Source organism: Mytilus californianus, unplaced genomic scaffold, assembly GCF_021869535.1.
Source record: "Mytilus californianus isolate M0D057914Y unplaced genomic scaffold, xbMytCali1.0.p SCAF_3, whole genome shotgun sequence".
Taxonomy (NCBI): domain Eukaryota; kingdom Metazoa; phylum Mollusca; class Bivalvia; order Mytilida; family Mytilidae; genus Mytilus; species Mytilus californianus.
The window spans coordinates 47,743,854-47,769,806 of NW_026262679.1; the positions used below are offsets into that span (position 1 = coordinate 47,743,854).

At 30.8% G+C, this 25,953-nt stretch overlaps 2 long non-coding RNA genes across 2 annotated transcripts in view; one reads left to right on the forward strand and one right to left on the reverse strand.

Moving 5' to 3' along the window:
• Nucleotides 1–17,027: 17,027 nt before the first annotated feature.
• LOC127734727 (uncharacterized) lies at nucleotides 17,028–25,057 on the reverse strand. The gene is made up of 5 exons (XR_007997721.1): nucleotides 24,585–25,057; nucleotides 23,061–23,188; nucleotides 21,529–21,675; nucleotides 20,507–20,591; nucleotides 17,028–17,165 (listed from the first exon to the last, which is right to left on the reverse strand). It is a non-coding gene; the product is annotated as an uncharacterized LOC127734727 (long non-coding RNA).
• Nucleotides 24,153–25,953, forward strand: part of LOC127734731 (uncharacterized) — a 58,157-nt gene continuing 56,356 nt past the window's right edge. The window contains exon 1 of the long non-coding RNA XR_007997726.1: nucleotides 24,153–24,523. This is a non-coding gene — a long non-coding RNA (uncharacterized LOC127734731). The remainder of the gene's footprint in view (nucleotides 24,524–25,953) is intronic.

Genomic DNA, 25,953 nt, shown 5'->3' on the forward strand with positions numbered 1-25,953 from the left:
AAACACGTATGAACTACATAAACAGACGACAACTACTGTACATAAGATTCCTGACTAAGGACAGGTGCAAACATTTGCAGCGGGATTAAACGTTTTAATGGTACCAAACCTTCTCCCTTTTCTGAAACAATAGTATAACATCACAACATAGAAAGACACACTATAAAATATCAATTGGAAGGCTTAACTCAATCAAAAAACGTAAATTAACACACAATGAACGAATAAATTTGATCTGTGATACCTGAATGCAAATACATAGTTAATAAAAATTATAAGGGATAAATAATTAAGGTCAAAAGTAAATAAACAGGTTTAAACAAAGTTAAAGTATGATACCACTGTGAAATGTTATACAATATTTAGAAAATCATCACTTTTGAAAAAACCTGCGTCATATTATACACAGGTAAATGAAAATAATTTTGTTGTTAAGTATACTTCTTCTTCTGTGTGTATAAAATCTTCCGTTTAGGAATACCAAGAAATGTCTTTAATATCAATAAAACTAATTTAACACTTGGTACATATGGGGTGAATATCAACAATAAAACTATAAAATGTATGAATTTTGAAAAAAAATAATCTTATACGTTACTGCAGAAGCGCGCATATCGAATATACTAAGACACGTAACACCATAAGAAGAGACCAACAGAAAATCTCCATGTGCATCACCACCGTGGAAACGAAAATCGGCAAAAAGAAGCTAAATTGTCACATTTGTCATTAATTTTTGGTTTATAAAGAGACATTTTGGTACAAATGTCTAAAAGTAAAGCAATCTCTTTCAAAGTTAGATTAACTTTGAAAATGTTTGAGAGATAAATTTCAAAGGGATATAGAAAATATAAAAAATATACGGACAAGTCGTATAAATATTTATATTCATCTAAAGTTGATTAAACCTTACACTTGTACTGGTCATTGTATACACACATTTTGTAGATACTATCGTTGCGTTTTTTTTAAATATGATAAAGTATGATAAAATGCTATAACGACCAAATAAGAACAGACATTTGATATCTGGCCAGTATGAGATAAATGCCAGAAGCCTGTGTCATGTAATCAGTATCGGTCAGCGATTTTGATAACGTCGTTATTTTCTAGAAGATACAATCAAGGCTATAAGTATTGGTTTGCATTAAATAAGACATCAGAAGCTAAGAAATCAAATATGCATTTTCCACTAATGTTTAAAAAATACGTAATTTGACTAACATTTATTTGCCGATTTCGCATGATATATTTGTGATGTTTTCGAAATTCCATGCTTATATTATATATTAACGCCATTTTATACAGGCAATTTCCATACCAAAAAAGTCTTATATTCAAGACAAATTAGTTATAAAATCCTATCAAAGATATTAAGCTTATAATTCAATAACTTTACAGAGAATGACTGCGTCAATGTAATCTAATCCACACTGAAGTGCTGAGTACTTGGCCGGTGAAAACCTCTTAAATGAAACATCTTCTGGCTGTTTCATTAACGTAGTGAACATAAACAATTAAATTACACACAAGGCTCATAACTGGGTACTCCAATTGCGCGTTGAGTCTATATAAGCAGTAGTGCTCGAATAAAAAGAGATGGAACGAAACATCAATTGCGAATTGGGCCTTCCGAATCAGTGGTAGAAAAACCTTAGTGTTTCAGATGATTTTAACGTTGATGAACTGTATATTTGCAGAGAAGATAGAGAGCATCATTACATTTTATTGACTGGTGATACCGTACTCATTAGAAATTTAATATTGGTGATTCATATGTATGTTAAGTTTATTTCTTACATTTAATTTGTCTTAAGGGGAAACATATTTGATAATTTGATTAACGCAATGACCTTTCATAAAGTAATTCATGATGGTCAGCAAAATCATATGCGTATCATGTTACTTCACACAGCATTAGTCATATATGAATTGTCAAATGAACTCCTTGTTAAAGTAGCAGTATGAACCATATTTCTTGTATGAATATGTATAATTTTTTTTAATTTATCTGATTTGAATTTAAAGTGAATGAGTTTGGTGTGTGATGTGCAGTTTTAAACAAAATATATAAAGATAATAATTTTTCTATAGTTATAAATGTCTATAGATATTATCTTTTCATATATTGTAGATTGCCCTATGATGTGTATTTATTATTATAGTCATTTAAGTTGTAAAACTAATATTTATTTCCTTGTCACCAAACTATTGTTTATGTTTCTATTTTTTATTTATATTTTCCTCTGGGACCCATTTAGTGTTGTCAGGCAGATGATACTAATCATCTCATCAAGTCATTATTAAACAAGAGCTGCATGAGTCATCAAAACAAATTAAGCCAGAGAAACGTTCTGTTTCTGTATTTGTAGAATGAAGTTTTCTTTCAACCAATTGAAAAACCAGATACAATTTCTTAACATACAGGTGGCTATGCAAATTTGATATATATCAATGATACCTGTGTCCTGTTTTTAGTTAGCTTTTACATACTTTTAAGATTCTTAAACAGAACAGATGGGTCTTCATAATAACTCCCAATCAAATTGCCATTTCCACAAATCAGAAAGAGTAACTTTGTCTACCTCTACCTATATTTATCTGGTGAAATCTATATTAATATTATATGGATTTAGCCTTACAGTATTTAGGCACTCATATTTTGATATCGTACAAAAATGTAATTTACAAACTAAAAATCATCATCATAACGTGACAAGATTATATATGAATGGTATATATAGTCGTAACTAGAAGGTTTACAATTAAAATTATAGCATCAATATATTTTGAGTGTATTTTTGAAAAAGGAGCATTTTTTCCTAGACCAAATAAAGAGAAAATATGTTTAAGGCAAAAAGACACAAGAAAAAGGAATGGAAATGCAGTTTAGTTCAACTGTTAGAGATAACGAGTAGTTGTGATTCTTTGCACGACAATAGTCAACATTACAATCATTAAACATGAAATACAAATATGGGTCAAAGTGCCTTTGTTTAAGCTAGACTTTAAACGGTCTGATACTTTTGATGGACAATTCATATCAAATCTCAATTGCGTGACACTTAATGAGTGAAACATAGAAAGTTACATTTAATCTATCAATTCCTTTCAGAAATCACGATGCTTAGAGGACACTTGAAAGCTCACTTGGGTGTATTTTGCACTTATATTGAAGACTTTCCATATCAACTAAACAAAAACATCAGGTAACTATCTTCTAAGTAACATGCGTACATGTTAATTTTCATTTCCTTAATGTTTTTGAATAGAAAGTAAAACAATATTTCCCTTAGCGTTTCGATGCTAACTTCCGGTTCGTTCGTTGATACCGTGTGGTTATTAAATGGCTTTTTGATACACATGCGTATAAGTCTGAGTGTATCTATTTACAGTAGGATGATATGTTACGTGTGAGGATTATACGTTAAATCATGACAATGATATACATATAAGAATACATAATATATATATATATGTATTTATATATAAGAGGCAATTATCGCGTGACACTTCAAAACCTAAAAAAAGAATGTAGCAATTTATCTTTATTTAGTTTCAGAAATCCAAAAAGACATCAAATGCTTCGAGGACACCGGATCGGTCACTTGGATGTGGTTGCACTTAGGGTAAAAATATAGGTAAATATCTATCACTTACATGTGTGCATTGTTTGTTGTTTGTTTTCAATTCATTTTGGTCTTAAAATTGAAATTAAAACAAAAGCTCCCTTATCGCTTCCATGTAAACGTTCGGTTGGATTTTTGAAACTAATCTTTATAAAAAAGAAGATGTGGTATGATTGCCAATGAGACAACTCTTCACAAGAGACCAAATAGCACAGAAATTAACAACTATAGGTCACCGTACGGCCTTCATCAATGAACAAAGCCCATACTCATTGTCAGCTATAAAAGACCCCGAAATGACAAATGTAAAACAATTCAAACGAGAAAACTAACGGCCTTATTTATGTACACAAAATTGAAAGAAAAACAAATATGTAACACAGCAACAAACGACAGCCACTGAATTACAGGCTCCTGACTTGAGACAGGCACATACATACAGAATGTTAAACATGTTAGCGGGATCCCAACCCTCCTCTTACTTAGGACAGTGGTATAGCAGTACAACATAAGAACAAACTATAAAAATCAGTTGAAAAAGGCTTAACTCATCAGATGGATACAAATAGAAATACATCTATCAAAAACACAGAGTGGACATGGTCGGGTACTTGTACATCCTAACAAATCAAAAGACACTAAGTACAGAACTGAGAGTACTCGCAGTTACTGCCAGCTTGTTCAAAGCCCATTACAACTAATCAAAAAAAATCATGCATCTAAGACTAAATTATCAATCATTACACATCCAACATCCAATGGATTTAGTGTAAAGACGTCAAAGAAAAACATGACCTTGTGCAATGCCAAGATACAGGTATCGACAGATTGTAGATCCATGAATGGGCATATGCATATAACAATAATATTTAGTTTGGTTTTAATTTACTGATAACAAAATCAATATTAATACCAATAAAACAATATTCAAAGATCTAATTACAGTGTTGAATTGGTAACCATTTAGAATAAGTTTATTTAAAGGATCGATAAGTTTACCAGGATCGTTTCTAAATTTTCGGGCACGGTAAACAACATCTCCGTAAAAATGAAAATGTGCTATCCCGTTTGAGTTTTCTACAGGTACAGGGGGCCTCGGTGGCCGAGTGGTCTAAGTAGTTACTACTGTAATCACTAGCCAGTCAACACGGAAGTTGCTAGTTCGAACCCCGCTTGTGCGGGTGCACTCGACTCCAATCTTATTGACTAGGATTGTCAGTTTTCCTATCGAAGGTCGGTGGTTTTCTCCTGGCACTGCGGCTTCCTCCACCAATAAAAACTGGCCGCCACGAAATAGCCCAAATGTGGCGCTTAAAAGTTGCATTATACACCAACAATCAATCAATCAATCAATCTACAGGTACAACCAAACTTCAAAACCAAATCTTTATATCTATGGAAGAGTTTAGTAAAGGTTTTAATTAATTTGTGGTAACGAAATCCCTGTCTTAATAATTTATCAGTAATACATAGATTACGTTCATTTAAATCCAAAACGTCACAACAGACACGGGCATAGCGAACTAGTTGTGATATACAAACACCGTAAGATGGTGCCAAAAGAACATCATCATCTAAAGAAGGAAAATTAACAATAGGAAACGAAAAATCGTCCCTTTTGCCGTAAATTTTAGTGTAAAGTTTCCTGTGTAAAACTGAAATATCTACATCTAGGATAGGACAGTAATAACCGTTTACATTTGATTTATTTAATGTAAGTTTTTTTAGGTAAATTTTGGCAGTATATTAAGAAAATTCTTGATTAATTAACGAAAAAATATCATCAAAATAACGGTAAGTGTTGTAGAATTTATCAATTAAATGCAATTAAGACGGGTCTTTACTGAATTTGGTCATAAACTGTTATTCATAACAGTACAAAAACAAGTCTGCTAATAAAGGGGCGCAATTAGTGCCCATAGGAATACCTACAACCTGTCGATAATCTTTGTTGCCGAAACGTACATAAATATTATCAAGGAGAAAATTAACAGCTTCAATCATCTCATCACACCTCCAGTAAGTATATCTAGCATATTCACCTTTCCCATTACATTTGATTTTTGATTTTTGGTGTTTTAACGCCGCTTTTAAGCACCGCTTTTGGGCTATTTCGTGGCGGCCAGTTTTTATTGGTGGAGGAAGCCGGAGTGCCAGGCGAAAACCACCGACCTTCGATAGGAAAACCTTTCTCATTAGAGAAGAAGGCTTTAAATTAGTTGCAGCAAATATATTTGAGTTTTTTGTTTACTTCAGACGCACGTTTCTTCCGCGTTTTACCTAGAGACAATGTTATTTCTGCATATCTTATGGAACCAACAGGAAATACTAGTATTTGGTGTTGAAAAGGAAATACAAAGTTTAACTTCCTGTAACATTTTAGTTTTGATTTAAAATGTCCTTATTCATTCCCTTGACTCAGAGTTCAAAATATTTTTCAGCTGATCGTCCGACAAAAATTTATGTAATAAGACTTCGCGTAAAATATGTAGAGGAATATTGCTCTATTTTTCCGAAATGTCAAGAAATAATTGAAGCTTTCATTTGTTAAACGAATGTAGATATATTTCTAATTTGCATTCCAGTATTTGAGTCACATAATTTAAGGTAGGTAGATTGAAAGTGTTTATTGCATTATGAACGATATAACATCATTGTCCAAATTATACTGGCAATTTATTTGGTTTTTGATTAAAGAACCCTGCATGCTATTGTGTGAGGACGTCCCATGAAGTCGTAAAATTACAAGAAAGCATGAAAAAAGTCTCATTGTCATACATGCTAAAAAAATTGCTATTGTTCTTTTTTAACAATTTACCAATTCCAAATATAATGCAAAGATAATGCATGACTTTTTCATTGCTGTTTTTCCATCGTATTTTGCCATACCGTTGTCAGTTCATTTTTTACTTATGAGTTTGAATGTCCTTGTGGTATCTTAAGTCTCTCAGTTGCCCTTTACCAATATTAAGTAAATGATTGAAATTATCACAGGAGCATCAAGATTTATATTTACAAATATCTAGATATAATGAGAAATTGGGACATGACACTTGTATGTAATCTAAACAAACAAACAATAACGTACATTCATAAAAAAAGAATTAACAAGCTTAAATATTCTGCATTTCATTGGGCTATCATACCATTTTGATCTTTTAAATGATTTTCAGACGTTGGAATATATATTTTGATAGTCATTTTAACTTTACGAAGACTTGTTTTAAATGAGAAGAATTAAAAAAAAATGTATTATTTTCAGGCTATTAAGCATACAGTAATTGAGCCTACCTTATATTTTAAGTCTACTTTACTTCACGAAGACAAATTTAAGATGAAAATAATTGATGTAAGAAATTCAGAAAAAACTATTTGTTTTATTTTCAGAGTACCAAAAATGCGAATATTAAACCTATCATGTCTGTTTTATATTCTGCTATTTGTATATAGAGGTAATTTTCCACTACTAATCTGATTTGAGATATATATATATATATTCTTAGTAAGAGTATTTTTTATACCACAATAATTTAACGATAAAAGGATTGTCCAATACACAAAAAAATATATATGCTTATACGAATTACATGCAAAAGTTAAAACAGAAAACTGCTATTAAACTCAAGTATCCATTTCATTAAATTCACAGTTTTGGCGATAGTTATATATTATCTCTATGGTTCTGAAAACGAGAGAGGGTTTCTCGGTTAGAATATCATCTACGGGCGATAGCTCCGAAATAAGAATCGCCGCGAACCTTCTCTTGTCTGAAAGACCATCAATAATCTGTTGATCGCTATTTACAATGCAACATTAATAATAAAAAGTATAACAAAAAACCCAGCACTCCAACGAAATTTCAAAAAGAGAAAGTCCATAAAACTGACAAAATTAAACGCTTTCTATCAAGGTAACAAGGGAAAAAAACTGCAATATTCTTGACTTGGTGCAGGCAAGTTTTATAGCTAGCTAAATATTCCACTTGTATGACAATACACACAAATAACATTTGAACAATGATATCATGCAATTCCAATGGTATTAGTCTGGTAATTTCCAGATGGAAAATTATCAAATTGAAATATCATATAAAAATTGCAGGAAAAAAAAAGATAATTTTTCTGCATTACAACTGTTTAAGAAGCAGAACAAATCATTTCAAGAAAAGGGGACACATATTTGAAAATTGAGAGTTGAAATATTTTCAATGTTGTAAATAATTGATTTTATCATGAATTGCTTGCTTTTGCTTTAGTTTTTCTTGCTGCTGTATTGACGGTGTGAAAATTAAAAAATCAAATACAGGTCAGCTTTATCCTGCAATTCTGATTTCCTAATGTGTATTACATATTGTTACTACGGCCTGTTTGAAACAAGTTTAAATATGTTTAACAAAATAAAAATAACCATGACCGAAACCGTACTATATCTCGTATTAATCGTCCTTTTTGTAAAAACTCGCTTTGTTTTAAAAAATGGATTTCTGTGCAAAACCTTGTTGGAATTACTGGTTTTCAAGTATGCTTTAATTTGTCGGATCTGACAATAATTCCAACATTTATCGTAAATGGGGATAACAAAAGAGTATTTACCGATAAAAAATGCTCATGAGCTCATAAACATTATCCTTTCATAAGCTTCAGTTGAAAGAGAATAGGTATGTTTACTACTTTAAAAATATGTTTTCAATGTGCAATTTGTAAAATGTAAAAAAAGTGATAAATTGTAAAAATGCCTTTGCCTTACCAAAATCTCGAATTCTCTGCATGGCATTTGTTACTAGAGCGAAACAGTCTCAAGTACGATTTTTTTCTTTGAATACTCTGAACATATGATGTGATTCAGCATACAGGGGTTATGCATTTGGAAATGCTGAACATTTAAAAATATCGCATGTTTTTAATATATCTTTAATTTTTTCATAGTTGGTGTTATTGGAAGTTCCACCAGTTCAACCATGCCTAAACTAGTTTATAACCAAACGATTCTTCAAAATCGTACACTTGGCTGTACAGATAACGAAACAAAAACATTAGCATGTTTGAATGGAGGATCTTGTTTAATTCTTTATATAGGAGACAGAATATCGCAATGTGCGTGAGTATCTAAAGTATATTTTTCAATAAACCTGTACAACTACCAAAAAAAATAAGGATAATGAAATTATGAGAAGACGAAAGAGGGAAAATTAGAGATTTCATGAAAACTCTTGTGAATAGGAAATCTAGAAGACTACATGTGCACACGATATCTAAGCTCGTGTGGTGAATAGTCAAATGCATCTAAAGTAAAATACTACCCGTACACTTGTCTTCTAATTACACTTTTATCAAATCCCTTACTTTTTTAATTTACAAAAATATTAAATATACGAAGAAGTAAGTCCAAAATAAAAACACCTCGCCCTGTAGCTAACGATTTAGTGCATTCACAGAACTCTTTGTTAGTGTTGAAGTAAAGTCAAATACTGTATATGCACTTATTTTCGCGGTGTACTTATTTTCACGAATGTCGTGGTAGGTATATTTTCGCAAAAATAAATATACGCGAATATAACTGCAGATTAAAGGCATATACAAAAGCATTCAATAAATATAATCGAAATATACAACTATACATGCATGTTCACTTTGCCTACTTCACATGAACTGTGAAATGGTTAAAACTACACCAATTATTCACACAGAAAACCAATTAAAAATAAAAAGATTAAAAGTAACAAACAACAACCCAAGCTATTAATGTTATATATTTTCGAAAATACCGCGAAATTGAATATGAACGAAAAAAGTACATGTACAGTATATATCAGTTTCGGATATTGCCAATATATGGGAAGTTTATCAACAAGTATATATTCTATACTGAATGATCATTAATCATATATATGTTACATTTCTTGTTTCAGATGTTACACACAGTATATTGAAAACCGCTGTGAAATAATAGACCCGAATATAACGTAAAAAGAATTTGGAAGTACCGGTAAGACTTATTTTCACTTTTGACTGTAAATCATATAAGAATTTGAGAATAAATAGATATAAATAAATCTCTCGCTGTATATAGATATATATATAATTATTGACAATGACGAAGGCTATTTGTTTAGCCGAAATATTTGTCAACACAATCTTATAACATCATCTTTGTATATTACCATCTTATATTAGTACCGCTGTGCAAATCTCTGGACTTATATAATTTTCCTTACCTCTGCAGTATCGTCTATTCTAGACGATCTGGTACATATTAAATTTGCTGGTATATACTTTTTACAGACTTCTATAAATATATATATGTATATATAAACAAGTTGTTAAAATATACTTTTTCACTTTTTTGGTGTTTTGGAAAATGTTGTTTGTGCTGTATTTAGACCCCTCTAACAAGAAATTTGTTTTGCATGCACACGTATAAAAATTGCGGTTTTTATCCAACGCAATCATAGGTTTGAACGTTGTTTTCAATTTAGACTTGTTTATATATATATATATATAGTGACATAATAAATTTGAAAGCACAAATCGAAATAAATTTGAATAGATATACTAACAATTTTTTTCTATATTGCGTTTTGTTCTTTATCTGAGGAGAAAGAAGTCGAAAATAGATATATTCCAGGTATAACAGCATCGGTGGTTGTTATATTTATTGTTTTAATGTCAATTATATTCATACGAAGAATTGAAAAGAATAGTAGGTAAGTTTTTTTTTTTATAAAACAAGGACACTTTTGTCACGTTTACTTTCAACTGAGATGTGTATTGAAATTCATAAAGATAAAGGTACATTGTTGGGCTATTTGTCCTTAATATTCACCGAACATAAAAGATTGTATAAATCTCGTTTGGCCATGCTATTCTAAAACTTCGTAAAACAGTTTTTTTTTTGGTTGATAATAAAATCAATTCGGTCGTCATTTGTGAGACTTCAGCAGAGTTTGTCAGATTGTTCCCAAAAACAAAAAAAGCTGTTTGGCCTAAAATTTGAATTACATCTGATGAAAGATTTTTGAAATTTTTTAAACACTAAAGTGTCTACTTCAGTCGATTCAATTAATTTATATAAAAGATTTTAACTGATCAGGTTATTAATGACGCTCAAATTCAAGCTTAATTGTGAAAAATCTATCAAATATGCCATAAAACGTCACTTTTCAGATGGTTTTTGTCAAAAATGGAAGTGGCCGCATTCGTGTTTAGTCTCAAATTTTATTTATGTCATGTATTATCACTAAACATTTGCTAAATACAACATATATTTACATATTAAGACTGAACACAAGTGCGGCCACTTTCATTTTAGACAAAAACGGTATTAAAATTAGCACAAATGCTAAAATTGTGAAGATTTCAGTATTTTTGCATGAATAAACGATGCTATTACCTGATGCTTGTAAATTGTATTATAAGAAAACAGCCCTCATTTACGTAACAAAAGTATTATACTTTCAAATGAATAGCTCAAAGTTTATTTTTTCACAAATTTGTAAAAATGCTATATTTTGGGGCCTACTCCTTTAAATTGTTAGGAAATGGTTAAAAGTAAAAAAAATCACGTGCTGAATGAATAACTGTTTAGGCAAGTTTTTAGGCTTGATGTTTTAGTTCTCAAATATACCTGGGTCATACAGTAAGTATTGACGTGACATGTTCATTACATAAACCAGTTCATATGATTTTGATTGTCATATGAATTCGTACTATGCATTCTTTTTCAATGGAAATTGTGACGCCAAAAATGCATTCTTAAAAGCACGAAAATCCTTGAGACGAGGATACAATTAATTTTTCAAATTTGAGTAATTTGCAATTGCATGAGATTACAGGATAAATTTAACCATAAATCAATTTCACCCAAAGTCATATCCTTTCTTTGAACCTTGCAATGCAATAACAAATTAATTCGTGTTGTGTTGTCCAAAGGAAGAGGATATGCAATTAGAGGTTAAATCAACTGTCAGCGGCCGAACATTCTCGTTTTCATATCCAAACTACATTGCACGAAAAAGAACAAAGATAGTTTATTGAACGTTAGGAACTAATCGAGACCATTTGGTTTTCAATATATTGAGGAACTAGATATGCTTGATACAAAAAACCCAAGAAAATATTTATCGCGGTAGAATATATAAGATATTCTATCAGCATCTGAATGAACAACACCAATTAATCAAATTTAAGAAAACATCAACCATTTAGGTATTGTACTGAAGGAAAATGAACAATACAAATAAATAATAACATTAACGATACTAGGTTTACTACACCAGATGGAAACTTCGACAATTATGTGTCCTCAGTGATGTTCTAAGCAAATATGTTTGAAAATCGAACTCTTTAGAGTTGATTAAACCAACAAAAACTAAAGGTACACAATGTAAAGCCCAAGGCGAACATGGAATCAGAGCTTTGCGTTAGGGAGATACATTTCTTAGTTTACAAAAATTATGCAAAAATTTCGTGACTGTAAATTTTAATATCACATCCGCACTTTAATGTCTGTACATAATCACTGGCTACTGGGCTGGTCATAAAATCGCTGACAAACAATACATCTGTAGAGGTATCGACATAGTTTTAGTAATAACACTATCGGTACTAATTTGACTGCCCGTGATGCGCAATTGTAGTAGAAAGCAATTAACGACAAGAACTGGATAATAAGCTTATACGTATAGACAGGTACACGGCGGAATAAAACGTGAGTGAGATGCCCTCTTTTAATAACATATGACAATAGTGTAACAGTTAGAAAATTAGAACAGACTGCAACCGTCAATAGGAAAAGGGTTATCTGATATCTACTAGCACAAAAAAAAGTAACAAAAGATATATAAAAACAAAGTTCAGGCCAGTCAAGACCTTGTGCAATGACGAAATATAATTAATGACATGATGCAGGACTAACAACTGGATATAAAATACACATGCTTAGATATGGATAAAACTATCAAACATTACACCAATGTTAGTGCCGATATTCAAAGACCATACTGTAATTTGATAACCTTGAATGATAGATTTATTCTAAAGAAAAGTGAGTTTACATTTAACGGATCTTAATTTGCAAGCTCTAAGATCATCGCCATATATACGGTTTGTTATAAAATTTCTACAGGAACAGACAAACTTTGAAACAAAACCATTTTTCATCCATCTTTGAAAATGTATTAAACGTCCGATACTTTTATTTACCTTACTGTAAAGTGTGATTTATGTATAAGCTATTTCGAAAGTCTAGGCGTTTCTGTTCTGAACTGGAGCATTGAGGAATATACTAAGTATAACACTGAAGTTTCACAGAAATATTGTTTTATTAATTTTTATAGAAAAAATAGTTACATTGCCTGATTTTTTTAGAGAGGGTAATGGATAAGGAACAACCGAAATGGTTTGAATTACTACCACAAAAACAACTTATGTTAATAGATAACTGTATTCATCCATTTTTGATTGATTTGATTTAATTAAGATTGCTTTGTACCCATAGCAAGTGCTTATTCTCTATCTTTAAATGAGGCAGTTTTTATTGGAATGACAAAAATGAAGGTTTGTGAAGTGGAAGAAAACCATTTATATAAGGATAACATTTAAGTCTATATATTGCAATTATAAATTATTCAATCTTGAGGTCAGCATAAAGCCTATATTCATTGCATGTCCCAATGTCTATTTACAAAACTGTGTATCTTTATTTGGTTTACGTGAAGCAATAATTTGATTTATTGTGCAACAATTGTGTTTGGTATGAAAGAATTACTATGTGCAATGATGTGTGTATGTTGGAATAACATAAATGTTCAATTTATCATCTTAACGTTGTTTTGTACAAAAGAGGATTCTTAAATGAATATATCAATATAAAATGCACGATTGTTTTCGTGTAGATGATTATATTTGTACTGCTATCTTTTTATTAAACATTTCATCGTACTCCAAATGCAAACACAAAACATAAAGCTTCAACAGATACTTAAAGCATGACAGTTGACTATAATAACGGAATAATTCAGTAAAGTCTTATTTATATGTTGATTTTTATAAATCTGAAGTATTCCTAAATTCACATTAGACAAAGAAAACAAATATATGAAATATGGAACATTTAAATCAAAGATGCAATGCTGATGTTTTAATTTGCTGATGATTGTAAAGCTCGTTGTTTTACTTTGTGTTTATGTAAACCTTTAATTTTAAGAGATTCAAGACCCAGATTCACTGCGTTGGTATTTTCGTAAACATGTTGGTTTTCCTTTGTCCTCCCTAAAAAAACAACAAAAGTTCCCCTTTGAAAGGGGTTATCTAACTCTCTATGGAACATAGAAAAAATAGATAGTCTGCAGAATATAAAAGAATATAAAAGTTATTATACACGTATCATGAACATAACAGAGAAGAGATTACCAGAAGTAAACAGTCGAAGACAATTTTGTTGAAGTCTGAATTTGAATGTAAATCATATTAATGAGGAATTATCTTTATTTTTATTTATAGTTCAAATCAATGAATTAGAAATTTGAGTTACAACTAAATTTTAATTCATAGCCAATATATTAGTCCAGCTGTATACATCAAATACTACTTCATTAATCCAAGAAAATGTTCAAATAAAATGCCTTCAAAAGTTTAAAATATATTCAAAACTTTTTTTTCATTTTGTCGAAATATTGGAAATTACTACTATAGATTCAGATATTATGCGTGCATTTATTATTGAGTTTTTTGAGGATGAAAAAAAATGCGAATTTGATTTTTGCGATGTCAGGAGAATCTGCATTCAGATATAAGTATCAGTTTTCAGAATGCGAATTCTTATTATTGCGATACTCAACCAGTCGCAGTTATTCGCATTAATAAAAACCTCGCAATAATTTCTGAATTTATAGTATTCTCCCCAACTGCAGATCCAGTAATGTTAGTTTTGGTAAACGTATTAGCTAAATATTTAGGATATTTTTATTCTTAAAACTTTGTTTTTTTTCTTGCATGGCCTTGACAATTTTTTTTAAAGAAATTTGAAGTTTTTAATATTCTCATAATAATATTAACGGGACCAATTTTACTGCACAAGGAAACTTCAACTTTTTAAGATATTTTTTTTGCTTCAAAATTCAACTTAGTTCGTTTCCATCACAAATCCTGTCAAGCTGATAAATGTGCTCCAGGGCAGTTGTAATTCATAGAAACTCTATGTTTTGAACTGTAAATATACCAAAACAATAGGATAATCCTTTACTTAGAACATGATTTTCATTTATTCTTCGCAACTAAGAAACATCAAATCCTACAATTCCAATTGGTCGAGAGCACTTTGCTATATTCTAATATAATGTTAAGAACAACCAAACAGTAAAACACATCAAGGGCAAATATTATGTTTAGTGTTTGACAATCATATATGTTTTTGCTTATTAACGATCTGGATATATATATATATTTGCATTTATCTTTGTTATCTTTCAAATAAATTCATAGAAAGTTGTATTTTTAATGTTGTTTGGCGGTACCTTTGAAATTCTCTGAATAAGTGTTAAGAGTAGAATTGGAAGTTAAACACGGAGATAATTGAAAGGAGCACAGTGAAGGAATAACAGCGTGACAGAGCTAGTGTGGGTAGCAATGTAGTAAAATTTATTATAAGATAATAAAGTGAACTGCCAAAATCGGAGCAGAAACTGGGTACCTTTCCAGAGTACCTTATATTACCCCCATTATTGGTAGAGTTCGTTTATTAAACCTTTTCTGTTCTATGTTGTTTTTTTGTTACTGTTGTTAGAATATTTGTCGTGTATTTTGGCTATGATGTTGTCGGTTTTGAACTTATACTTTTGATTGTCCCCTTGGTATTTATGTATATTATTTGATGGTATGATACTAAACCCCTAACGAGAGGGATTGTGCTTGATTTTCATATGATGAAGACGTAATATTTCAATCAGTTTAGTTGAGGTCTGGAGCTGGCATGTCAGTAACTGCTAGTAGTCATTTGTTAATTCATGTTAATAATTGTCATTTTGCTTAGTTTCTTCTGTAACCGATATTCTGACATCGGATTCAGACTCCTTGGGCTGATTTCTGCTCTTTGGTCAGATTGCTGTCTCTTTGACACCATCCCCGTTTCAATTCTAAATTTTATCTCTCTATTTCTTAAAGATATGAATTTAGAATTTTTAATTAATACATTTATACATTACATAATATTGTAAACGGGTAATCATTGAACAACTGTTGATCAAAACACGCATGTAACAGAGGTTTGTTTTCTATATCTCTATTAACTTTTTTTACAAGATACATCTTGTAAATGAGCATAAATGGTGCAAGCATATTGACAATATACCTTCTACAAATGAATGAATAAGATATGCCATAGTTGATAACATTTTGTTACTGAACCAGCGTGCTTTTTTTACTGACAACTACACAGGCAATTTTTTCCAACGTGATTTTAACATGGGAATCACGTGATATTCACGTTGTCCACACCACGTGAGTACAAGGTGAAACGAGCAGAAACGTAATATTCACGTTGTGAGCACAACGTGAAATAAACGTTTGTCACACGTGATATTCACGTTGTATATAAATCCACATAATATCAACGTGATAATACAACGTGATATTCACGTTTAATATAAAGCCATGTGATATAAACGTGATAATACAACAAGACTTCTATGTGAAGCAGCCACTAGGAAAAATGAAATATTGTCTTTGTTGCTCTCATTGACATATCATTTTTTGTTCTTGGTCATCTCTATTTGAAGATGTTTCTCTGGTTCTTTATGGTAAAAGTACTGTAAAAGTGAGTTATACATCAATAAATTGTCTTATATTGATTATCAGTTACCTCATATGCATGTTTTATTAACCTGTTATCATCCTGAATATGTATGTAATATTTGTGGCTGGATGTTTAGCATCCATTAAAACTTATATATATATATATATATATATATATATATATATATAGATATATATAAATCCAAATCTTATTTAAACCATGAGACTATTTCTACATGTTTGAAACCTTTCGAATCTTCCTGTTAGTATTTCTTTTTTTGTGTGTTTGAAGTTCTTGCTTTATAATCGCGTTTGTTTGACAATTCATAAAAAATCTAAAAGTATGAATACCAATGTCAAAGTCAGCTACATTTTAAATTTATACAATGTTTGAAAAGAAGTCGAATTCGAAATTGCACAACAAATAATGCAAAACCAAATGTATACCAAACAACAATTCAATACAGACTAGCTATTTTACAATGTTCATTCTACAAGAGTTGTGTCCCTTGCAGGTTTACCATGACAAATCTAAAAATAATCAGCTTATGATTAAAAAATTGTCCCTAACAGAGGCATATGTTACCAAATGTTAAAAAAAACAAAACACTTTACACATTAAATTCAATTATATTTGTATTTAAGAATATTCTAAACAGTTAACATTTGAAAAGTTACTGAAATAGTAACAAATAATATTTGATTGTTCCGTCTTCTAAATGCTCCACTCTTTTGAAAGTTTCTTCATCTGAAAGGATAAAAAAAAGAATTTTATTTACTGTTATAATATTATCTTATTTAAGCATACATAATGAAAGCTTTATTTTACTTCTAATATGAGTGTTGCTTTTGCTTTGTAAACAACAATGTCATAAAATTCTCAATATATCTATAGTTTACAACCCTATTAAACATTATTATTATATACATATGCACTTTCATGGATCTACAATCTGTCATTTCCTGTATCTTGGCATTGCACCAGGTCATGTTTTTCTCTGATTGTTTATGATGTCTTTACACTAAATCCATTGGATGTTGGATGTGTACTGATTGATAATTTATTCTTAGATGCATTTTTTTTTAAAGTTGTTATTGGCTTTGAACTAGCTGTCAGTATCTGCACTCTCAGATTTGTACTAAGTGTCTTTTTGTTGTTGGGATGTACAAGTACCCATCCACGTCCACTCTGTGTTTTTGTTGTATGTATTTCTATTTGTATCCATCTGTTGAGTTCAGCCTTTTTCAACTGATTTTTTTAGTTCGTTCTAATGTTGTGCTGTTACACTGCTGTCCCAGATTAGGGGAGGGTTGAGATCCCTCCCAACATGTTTAACCCTGCCACATTCTGTATGTATGTGCCTGTCCCAAGTCAGGAGCCTGTAGTTAAGTGGTTGTTTGTTGTTACATATTTGTTTTTTTCGTTAATTTTTTTATACATTAATCAGGCCGTTAGTTTTCTCGTTTGAATTGTTTTACATTTGTGATTTATAGCTGACTATGCAGTATGGGCTTTAGTCATTGTTGAAGGCCGTACAGTGACCTATAGCTCTTAATTTCTGTGGCATTTGGTTTCTTGTGGAGGGTTGTCTCATTGGCAATCATACCACATTTTTTTTATATGTATCATAACTAATGTGGTGATTTGCCTGTGTAAAATTGAAATGAAAACTAGACAAAGTGACTCCACTCTGAAGTAACTGTATTATAACAAAGTCAATGTAGGACTTTCTTTGAGATATTATTGTGTCTGGGAGACACAATTGATGCCCCCGCAGATGCAAAGTGTTATTTTAAAATAACTATAACATTTAAACGCTTACACCCAAAAAATGACAAAAGTTCAACTATCTCCCAAAAGAGCAAATATTAATAAAAATCAAAACCCTGACCACATGCACACCTTCAATGTATGTACAAACAGCCAGCAAAGCGAAAAATTCCTAGCATTCAAACTGTAGGAGGAGTTATCTGGAAACGCTCCTCTTATGAAAGAAAATACTCCAAAAATTGACAAAGTTCAACTATCTCCTAAAAGAGCAAATATTAATAAAAATCAAAACCCTGACCACATGCACACCTTCAATATATGTACAAACAGACAGCAAAGTGAAAACTTCCTAGGATTCAAACTGTAGGAGGAGTTATGCGGATTAACTATATACCCATAATGGGACGGACGGACAGGGGTAAAACAATATGCCCCCCAACTTTCAGTTGCGGGGGCATAAAAAAAACATGACTGAATGTACAGGGCCAAATAATCTCCATGGAAATGTGATGTGCCAATACTAATACAACTGAATACCAAATATCATTGGCCCATCACTAAAGGTTCCCCTTAAACTGACAAACATTTTTGGGGCCCTTTATAGATTGCTGTTCGGTGTGAGCCAAGGCTCTGTGTTAAAGACCATACTTTGACCTATAATGGTTTACTTTTACAAATTGTGACTTTGATGGAGATTTGTCTCATTGGCACTCATACCACATCTTCTTACATCTAATCACAAACTTATATGCTAAGTGACTTAAGTATTTCATTGTCCGTATCATTTCACGGTATGTATAAAACTTTTTTCTTTTTTTTTACATTCCTTTTGTTGTGTGATATCTAATAAATTTTGTATATATATATATATATATAAACGCCTAAAAAGTGTACACAACAACACCAATAACAAAAAAAGGAACTATAAATGTAATTATTTATAAATAATTACATTTATAGTTCCTTTTTTTGTTATTGGTGTTGTTGTGTACACTTTTTAGGCGTTTATATAATTTATTTATTGTGTACGTGTATCGTTACTCGTAACGATCCAGCGCCCTCGTGGGAAAAATCGTTGACTATTATTCAGACGTTTTTTTTTTTTTTTTTTTTTTTTTTTTTTTTTTTTTTTTATATATATATATATATATATATATATATTCATTATATCTCAATTTCCCTTAAAATGACCTAATCACAAACTTATACATTGTTGAAACAGCACCCCTAGATCTAGCTTTTTCAAGGCAAGACAAAAATAATGAAAAAGAGAAGACAAAATTTTGTTCTTTATGTTTCTTAATTTTTCAATGTCTGTGTTGTTTTTACTGGTACTGTCTTGTCTATCCTTTTCATTAAAAATTTGCAAATTTCAAAACTTCACATTAGGTCAAGATTTATTGATTAATGGTTAAAAATTTACATTACTGATGCTTGATGAATATGGTGATATCTAAGTGTTAGATTAAGAGTCAATAACCAATCTGCTAGTTGCCTGATGCCTAATAACTTAGTATAACTTGGCAAAGATATTTTTTTGGAATAACACGATAGGTTTCACATGTGGAGCAGGATTAGCTAACCCTTCTGCATTATCTGAGATCACCAAGATTTTTAGTGCCGTTGTGGTGCTCAGTCTTTAGTTTTCTACATTGTGTATGCAGTTGCTTGTCTTTTAGTCGTTTTTTTGTTTTGTTTTATGGCGTTTGTCAGTTTGTAAATCGACCTTTGAGTTTGAATATATCCCATTGGTATCTTCTACCCCTCTCGATTATTAAAATCTACTATTCAAATGTCATTTAATTGCATCAACATGATAATCCATGATGAAGGTTTCATATATTAATAAATAAAAAAAAACTTTAACCAAAGACTGAACTTTAAATATAGCGGACTATACATTATGGATTTTTCTCATTGTTAAAGGCTCTATGGTTGCCCATTATTGCTTACATCCACTTTCTTTGAACTTTGGTGGATAGTTGTCTCATTGGCAATATCATACCTCATCTCCTCATTTTAATATTTCTATTATCACCAGTTTAATTCGCCCTTTCAGAATCTAAATAAATGCATTCTGTTCTGGGTAATATTTTCGAAAGCATACACCAAAACGTTGTGATTGGTTTAAAAAGTTCTAAACAATAGAAATTCAACCAATGAGGTAATGTTATTTTCATTTTGGTGTACGAACAATTAGATTACCCATAATCCTTTAGATTCTGAAAAAGGCGAATTATTTCTTAATTATTCTTCCTTTCATTTTGCTTTGTCTAATTTGTACAATATACAAAAAAGATATTAATGTATTTACTTACATGTTCACCTATCAACAAAAAGGGCTTCCTTTTAAAGTCTGACTTGAATAGTGAAGGTGTAGCCTAGATCTGTTTGACTATGAAGCTGTAAATTAAAAAAAAATAACATCATTATGTCAATATGTGCTTAGGAACAGGATCAAACAAAGCAATAACGAGAAGAAAGGCATACATACATCTGGAAGTCTTAAAAGATTTTTTTTAGATCTCAATCCTTTGAGCCTTCTATTTAAATCTGGGTCAATGAATTAAGAAATACTCAAATAGTTCATAAAATGAAAATAAGCCAAGAAAATGTTTTACTAAGGGCTATCAAAAAGTATAGTATACAGTTTTTATAAACAAAATGAAATTCTAGATATTCCTCAAGGTTCTGAGCATCAGTTTCAGATTACTGTTCAATTTTTATGTCAAAATCTTTTAAGCTATTGTTGCTGTCAACATGGTCAAATCTACAATTACCGGACCCTCATAACTTTATATATTTTAATTTGAATGAGCTGTCAATAAGACAATATATGAATTACTGAAACTCTAATATTCAATTATTATAATATAATTGACAATATATTATTATCTTCTTGAAAAGTAATGTTTGATGAGATTATAATCTTAATTTCAGGCATGCAAGTATAGAAATAACCTGCAGTATGAAGGATTTAATCAATATTTGGTTATGTTTTGTAACATCATTTTTGAACAATAAAGCCAAAAAATGTATACACATATTTGCTGTCTCCTGGCAGAAAGATAGGGTAGATAGATAAAATAATTGTATTTTTTATTTTTATTTTATCTAAATTATTAACATACTATATACAACATGTTCTGAACTTAAATGGTGCTTTACCAAACAAATTTTGACTTTTACCAGTACTTTACAAATAAAAAAGCCAGAAAATATGGAAGTAAATCGAAAAGGAGACAAAAAAAAACAAACTTTATCATATTCTGACCTAAACATCAAACTTTATTTTAGTATACTTGAATAGGAAACATTTCTTGTTTAACTATTAAATTACCTTCAGCTTAATAACTTGATTACAACCAAAATACTACAAACTTCTGTAGCCAAATGTGATTCTCTGAAGCACTGCTAAAGTATCATGTACTTTATCCATCTTATATATATACATGACAGTATATATTTGCCTCAAATTCAGATTTTTCTGGAAAAATAAATATTCAAATAAATGTACATGAACATGAACTTTAGTCCACATATTATGCCTCCTTCTACTGACTGACAAACAAATGTCACATAATCATCTTTAGTAATGTTAATAATATGAACAGTATATACATGTAACATGTTATCATTAAAGATTAACATCATTGCATAGGGATTTTATGCTGAGTGACTTAAATATTTCTTTGTGTGTATGTATAAATCTTTCTTTTTTTCTTTCTTTATTTTACATTCCTTTTGTTGTGTGATATTTAATTAATTTTGTATATATATATTTATTATATCTCGATTATATGGGGCCAACTTGGACGAGTAGTCTAAGTAGTCGAACTTCTGTATCACCAGCCAGCAGCCAGTCAACACTAAGGTTACATGAGTTCAAATCCTGCACGTGGCAAGTGAACTTAACTCCAATCTTAATTGACTAGGATTGTCAGTTTTCCTACCAAAGGTCATGGTTTTCACCAGCTTCCTCCATCAATAAAAACTGGATGCCACAAAATAGCACCATAGTGTTAAAAGTGGCTCTAAACATTAATCATTCAATATCTCAATTATGAGAAAATAAAGACATCAATGAATCAATAAATGTCCATTAGTTTTTTTTTTTTTTATTATTAGCATTAACAGTAGTTTTTTTGGTATAATGATTCCAATTATGCAATCTAATTGTACAGTGTGTTAAAAATTTAATAAACAGCTGCGATAGGACTGCACGATTACAAGCCCTCCAAATTCATATCAAATTTGTTTAAAGTATAAAATGAAATGTTGTAGAATCAAACATGATTTTATAAGTCATTTTTTATTTTTATTTTTTTAAAGGTAACAATGACAAATGAATGAGTTGCATCTGATGTCATGCCAAGTAGTCATATTATATTGGGGTGGTTGTAATTTCCTTAGAATTTCTTTAGAAAGATACTTCATTAAGTAAAATAAATTTTTATATTACGGGTGGTTGGTGTAAAAAAAGACCCTGTTAGATAATTCCTGAATAGCTCCAAGATATATCTATTGTTCATGTTGTTTAGTCACTTCTTAGGTACATTTGTATATGTACCGTATATATAGTTACACATTTAAATGATTATTCGATTCTTATCACCTTTTACATTTGACTTATCAATTTTTGTATGCATTACATAACGTCCTTCAGTTGTCCAGTGGCAAATATTTAATGCTAACATTCAGAACATTTTGTTCTGCAAAGTTACTTAAATATCATATGTAGCATTAATGTACAACAAATTATATCTATTCTTCCTCTGCACATATGTTGCAAGTCAAAAGGCATGTTGTTCTTTTTAAAGCACACTGTTTTATTAAATGCATTACATTTCATAGAATGGAAATAGTGCATACATATCTGTTGGAACTTTGCTGAATTGTCCTGGTAACGTTGAACTGGACATCTCTCCCTGTCATTTTCTTTCTCATGTCTGGAATTTTCAAACAGATCCTCCATACTTCGTTCATGCCCTGCTTATTATCTGTCATATAGAAAAAAGAAATGCATAAATTTTAAGTATTTTTTTTACACATACAGTTATTGTCATAGTCTGTCAAACTTTAAATTGGGAACATTACAGTGAACTACCAAAATTGTGTGGTAAATATTAATAAGTGGAATAATGAAAGGTAATTGCCTGATAATTTACTCAAGTGTCATTCTATGATCATGAACAATCTTGACATATATTTAACTGGTGAAATAAAATGAGTTATGTGGTGTATGTCTATGACATGTGAAGTTTATATACCACTCCAGAAAAATAAGTGTAAGTGATCAATACATGTAGGTCCTCAGTTCCTGCAGCTGAATGTTAAGAAGCCCCTATTTATTTATTGAAGTCTTGTAAAAATCAAAACCCACATATATTTATGTCTAAGGATGTTCGTTCCTCATGTTTTTGAGTTTTTGCCAGATATTCAGAATCCTCTGGCTTTATCCATGATATTCTGACATTAAAAAAAATCCCAATAATCTCTACTTTTCTTTTCATAATTTTATTTTGAATAGATATATAAATATAAAATAATTTATCTATAAATACTAACTTTAGTTCTCTTTCATACTGGTGAAGTAAATCAGAGACATTATATATGATGTCTCTGAGTCAGTCTGAGTAAAATTGAGAATGGAAATGGGGAATATGTCAAAGAGACAACAACCCAACAAAGAGCAGATAACAGCCGAAGGCCATCAATGGGTCTTTAACGAAGCCAGAAAATCCCGCACCCCAAGGTTGGCCTCAGCTGGCCCCTCCATAATAATGTGTACTAATTGAGTAATTCAGTGAAAATGGACGTCACACTTAACTCCAAAACATATAAATGAACTAAAATTTAAAAACATACAAGACTAACAAAGGTAAGAGGCTCCTGACTTCGGAGAGGCAAAAAAATGCGGTGGGGTTAAACATGTTTTGTGAGATCTCACCCCTCCCCCTCTAGCCAATGTAGAATAAAGAAACACACAGCAATACGCACAGTAAAATTCAGTTTAAAACTTAAAAAAAGATATTTATTTTTTACAGAGATTAAATTATATACAAAATGCTAGTGCCTGTGGTAATTTCTTTCAAAAGTTGGGTATTACTATTAGTGTGATCATTTGGTCTTCATGATTAACTCATAAAAATCATACGGCCCAGGCATGTATAAATGTTGTCAGGACAGTAAAATTTTAATGAAAAAGGACTCACAAGTCACAAACCATAGGCCCTAAATGATTTAAATTTAAAGGAATTTAAAAGTTTATGACGGGTTTTTCCAATTTTCAGGCAGTCAAGTGTTTCATGAAGACTGTATTTGTTCAGGGAATGGTACGTTTTAATTAGCTATTGTACACAAACCTTCATAACATGGTTGTTAAATAAAATATACCTGTTATATCTTCAAGAGTATCTGCATTACTTTCCATTGCCACTACTGTGGTGTCAAAATTGGTGTCGTCCAAATGTGTCGTCTGAGACGCTCGTTTCTGTGAACCGTACGGGACAATTCTCTGAGAGACGAAGCACATCAATTCTCATTTAAACTGAATTTACCGATTGTATTTCATGTTTAAATATTCAAATAATTAATTAAATTAAATATTTAAATTATATCAAGCTACCAGCTGGATAACAAAACAATGTTAATAAATTGATTCCGCTTCTGGGTTACACACCGATTCCGAAATTTTTCAAGGTGTGCGGTATTTCCCGCGGTTATTTTTGGCAAGCAATCTCCTTGTCAATGTGATAACAGTCCATATGAAACTGACAGACTGAGAGTCTGTGTACTGTACAATGACGGAACTGTAGAAGTAAAAAAAAGTTCTGTCTCGGGTCTACTGTACTGTGTACTTGTGACTTTAAAAATAGGCAGTGTCTGCGCGTACCCGCATGCGGGTACGAATAGTCAAATTGCCATTCAGAATGTAAAAAACAATTGATTTTTCCATTGCCGACAATAGTAATGTTTCTTGCTGTACTGATTTTATTGAGTTGATTTTTATTATAAAACCTTTTTTAAAATAAAGAATATTTATTGTGTTAACATTTTTTATAAAAAAAATGATATGGTCGCGTTGCTTTTCTAGGTGTAATTTACAGTTGTCAAGGGTGACCGTCAATCTCGCACAAAAATAACAGTAAAATTTATGCATTCAACAACAGGAAGAAAAAAAATTCTCAACTACTTCTGAAGGAGGAATCAAATTTTATTTTGTCATTGCTACAACCAAGAATCCATAAGGTTTCAGGAAAAAAAATTATTATTTGTGGCATACTCCACCCAATCAAAATCAGCCATGTTTTTGTTTCTGAATACCATGTTATGCTCATTTTCGACTGGTCCCAAAAGAGCTAATGGTAGATTGTAACCTATAGAATCAAAAAAAGGGCCCAGAATCTAGCAAATTTTAGGCCAAATGAATATTTGTTATATCTAGTAATGGAAAAGTTGTAGGCAAAAGATGTCGATCACTTACAAGCGAAGAAAAAAGAAAAGTTCAACATGTACCCCAAATGACGGCAGAGGAAATGTGAAGCTGAGAGTTGATTTTTTTGCCAAATAAAACTTATTTATTTTCTTATTAAATATACAAAAGCAATAAGTCTGTGTGTTTTATCAATAGACTAGTGGATATGACTGTCACATAAAACACTAACATCAGCTGTCAGATAATTGGGGTAGATTCTACCCAAGAATTGAAAACTACAGGAAAAAATGACAATTTTCTTAATTTTGAAGTATTAAAAGTTTAATC